At 41.2% G+C, this 4,168-nt stretch overlaps 1 long non-coding RNA gene across 1 annotated transcript in view; it reads left to right on the plus strand.

Moving 5' to 3' along the window:
* Positions 1-3,936, plus strand: part of LOC118478468 — a 6,131-nt gene extending 2,195 nt beyond the window's left edge. The window contains exon 2 of the long non-coding RNA XR_004859064.1: positions 2,913-3,936. This is a non-coding gene — a long non-coding RNA (uncharacterized LOC118478468). The remainder of the gene's footprint in view (positions 1-2,912) is intronic.
* Positions 3,937-4,168: the final 232 nt, after the last annotated feature.

The raw sequence follows: 4,168 nt of genomic DNA on the forward strand, positions 1-4,168 counted from the left end.
TGTGTGTGTGTGTGTGTTCTTTTTGGAGGTATTGTTGTTGTTGTTGTTGGTGGTGGTTGTGTTTCTTTTGTTTTTGTTGTTGTTGTGATTGACTACTCCTTGGAGAGGATGTTGTTTTTATATGTTGTTGTTATTGTTGTTGTTATTGTTGGTGGTGGTGTTTTACGGAACGGATTGTTCAGCACGTGAGACGTGTATTTACTAATGTCCTGTCATGTTGTGCGTATGCGTGAGTACTCCTAATCTTTGTAACATCCACTGGCATTTGAAACGACCAAGACAAATTTCTCCTTGCGAGATGAATAAAGATTGCCTTTGTCATTACTGTGTTGGGAACAGGCGTCGGACCCACAACATTATCATGCTGTAATACGGGGTGCCCACTACTGGTGGGATCGGCCGATCGGGCCGATCGGGCCGATCGCCCCGACTCGATCACCTCAAAAACAAACGTGTTCGTTTTCAGTTTCAGGCGATCGAGTCGGGCGATCGGCCCTATCCAGCCGTAGTGGGCACCCCGTATAACATAGCTCTGCCAGATAAGTCTTGGGGAAGTAATCGAACACTTCAGGCGTGCATGACTGCCACAGACAAAAGTCGAACCTGTAGTAGGCCTAGCCTTTAGCCAAATCTCTGTTGGCTTGGTTTGTAATATAAGTCGTTTACTATTTATGTGTTGTTGTTTGTTTTTGTTTTGTTTTTTGTTTTTTTGGAGGGGTATTTTTTTTCTCTCTCCATTTAGCTCTCCATAGCAAAGCAAGTATCAGTTTCTTGTTGTTGCCTCACACCTACCTACCAGTTGGAGGAATTGTATTAGATAAAAACACCAACAGTTAATGTACAGTTCCTTAATTGCAAGAAAATTATGTCTTGTAGTTGAAGAAAATTTACCTGTCTGTAAAAGTTGCTGGTTTGAGAACGGCAGTGCCATGGTATTAATTGATCGCTTTTAATGAAGCACAAGGGGGCTATCCCGAAAAATGCTGTTTTGAGAAAATCGAAGATAAAGTTTTTGCCCCTTGTTCAGTTTCGGTAAAAAAGACAAGGAGAGTTTTCTCTATAGCCAAACAAATATACACCCCGATGAAACCAAACATCTCCTATAGGTAGGGCAATGCCCACTTTTGGTGTCGGTCAAGATTTCTGGAGACCCCTGAAAACTGTGTTAGCACGCTTGTCCTTAAAAGCGACCAATTAATGTTAGTCTTGCATTAAATAGTAACGTTCATGTTGTCACGCAGTTGTAGTGGTGACGTTCAGAGCTCGTACCGCGGCCTAGTTGGCTTCTAAAGTTTATCGTTGGAGGATCGGTCAATTGCTTTATCATGCTCCGTCATTAACCTGCTTTTGCTTTGTCATGAACCTGCTCGTGGGTGGCTGGCGGGTGCTCTGGTGTGGTTTGATCCGTCTTTCCTATCAAACATCTATCATCCTGATATCTCCTCCTTTTTTGTGTTTGTTACTCTCTTGTAACACCTCTAATCTTCGGCACTTATGTGACCTTATTGTATTGCAAGTGCCTTAAAACTCTTACTAAAACAAACAAAAATAAATAAAAAAATAAATGAACCTGCTCCGTCATGAGCCTGCTCTGTCATTAACCTGCAATGTTATGCTCTGTCAAGCGTTCATTTATACTTTAATTATTTTCTTAAAATCCTTTTCTCTACCTCTGTCCTCTTCATTGTAAATATCGTAGTCTGGCTTGTAAAGAACTTCTTTTTTCGCTCATGTAAAGAAAACATAAGATACAATCATACGACCGTGTTTTTTTGTGTGTATGTGTATTTGTGAATGTGTGTGTATATGTATGTTTGTGTATGTGTGTGTGTGTGAATGAGTGTGAGTGTATGGTGTTTGTTTCTGCATGTGTGTATGTGTGTCTGTGTATTCGTGCGCTCGCATGTCATTGTACTTGTTTGTTTACATTATGGTCTTACGTATTTTTGTGTGAGGTTTATTGACACTTTGCTTTCAGGTGGTGATTCACGCCAACTTAGCATAAATTTCGGAAAAAGCTTTTGTTGATAGTTCTTGAAAGGGATTAATAAAGATGTGTGTGCGTATGGGAAATAATGAAAGAAAAGGAGGTGGAAGGGAGAGGGTGAAAGGGGTGAAAAAAGAGTGGGAAGTGAGGCTTTGCACTAGCTAGAAGCTTTTCTCGCCTTTGCTTTCAGCCTCGACTAATTTATTATTTTAAGATCTGAGAGCGATGATGTTTATTATTTCATTTTGACCAACCCCAGAGCTGTCCATATTTCCTTTGCAATTGCCTCTTTTGAACTCGAGTAATACAAAAAGATAAATTAATGCAATAAGATTTTTTTAAAAATCAAAGTATTACACAATAACACACGGAGCAGAACAACTTAGTGGCACCCACCCCATTTCCTCTTTTGTTTTGTGTCTATTTTCCCTAAAACTAGTTTGTTTCTTTCATGGGAAACGTAGCTTTTTTAACCCTATCCTTACGTCGTGTTTTACTATCGTATCCATACGACATGGGGAACTCTGTGTCACCACTTTCCAAAGAGGAAATTTACTCGTTAATCCGATCCGTACGTTTTGCATAGCAGTCTGTCAAAAATGATTTTTTTGAGAAATACTGATAGTTTTAAAGAGATCTTCGTACTAGAAGTATTTTAAAATGTGAAGAATACAACCCCAAGGGTACAAAATAACCCCACTTCCGAGAAAAGGAATGAATGGAGAACCATGATCGCCGATGCATGTCGTAATTCTAGCACTGGATGATGATTGTGGTAAATAAATAGATAAGATAAGATGAGATAGATAATGGGGATTATGGACATTATGATAATCATGTTGATGAATGTAACTTAAAGTGCTGTAAAACAATGCGTTATATCTCTCTCATTCATCATCAGCTGTTTGTTTTTGATTATTTTCAGTACTAGTGGAATAAAGTGATCCCAAACCCTCTCCTCTTCTTCGGAAGTGATACGTGCTCCTCCGTCATCTTGGGCATCTCTCGGGGATGAGTGGTGAGTACTTAGTAGTACACATTTATAACTTGCTCCATTCATCGCATCCTCATTCTCCCCTCCCGTATCTGTGTGTTGTTTTTTCTTTACTGCTCCCAATAAGATGTCGGACTCGTAACTGAAGGGCCCTGAGTTTGAATCTCGTCTGGGGCCGGACATAGTGTTCTTTGGAAAGATACTTTGTACCACGGGACGACGTGTTCAAAGAAAACAACTGTCAAGGCACCCCGGAAATATCAACTTCTCTAACATCAATAGCTTGAGCGTCCTTGAAACCTTTTGTTTTGTGTGTTTTGTCAGTTTGCTAGCGCGATTGAGGGCGCAAAGGGGCTATCGTGGCACAAGCCGATCGCGCCCGACTCGTCGCCTCAAAATCAAACCCGTTTGTTTTCCGGCGACGAGTGGGACGATCGCCCCCGACCCAACACAGATCCTATCCGCAATGAGCATCCTGCATAATGCTATCAGGTATTTGGCAGGTGTCATGGTAATTTTAAACTGATTTCACTTCCTCAACCGTTCTATAAACAGAGAGTCAGACTCAGGGTTGCGTCCTTAAAGAACAGATGACGTTCATAAAGTGATATGTCGTTGAAGTTTTGCCTGCGACTTTTGAGAAGACAGCCAACCAATAATAGACCAAAACAAATGGATCGGAGGGAAACAGAACTTGTTGTTGGGTTGACTGACAAACGTTTGCTGACTGAGAGCACACGCTCACACAAGTGGAAAGAAAAGAAAAAGTCTTTTGGTTTAAAAAAGCAACGACAGTAACTACAAAAACCCAACCTGTTAAAGAAACGCTATTTGTTATGGCGCTCACTATGTAGGCCTACTGTTTCTAACTTGAGCCGTATTGGTCTGAGTCAGATTCATTACCGCTCCTCATTTTTCTGTTTAAAAAGCCAAACAAAATCAAACTAACAAAAAACAAACAAACTCACGGTGACCACTGGTTATCATCTCTCCGTCTCTCTGTCTCTGTCTCTCTCTCTCTCTCTCTCTCTCTTCTCTCTTCTCTCTCTCTCCTGCCCCCTCTCTCTCTGTCTCTCTCTCTGTCTCACTCTCTGTCTCTCTCTGTCTCACTCTCTGTCTCTCTCTGTCTCACTCTCTCTCTGTCTCTCCCCCCTTCTCTTTCCCTCCCTCTCTCTCTCTCTCTCTCT

Source organism: Aplysia californica, unplaced genomic scaffold (assembly GCF_000002075.1).
Source record: "Aplysia californica isolate F4 #8 unplaced genomic scaffold, AplCal3.0 scaffold00020, whole genome shotgun sequence".
Classification (NCBI taxonomy): Eukaryota; Metazoa; Mollusca; class Gastropoda; order Aplysiida; family Aplysiidae; genus Aplysia; species Aplysia californica.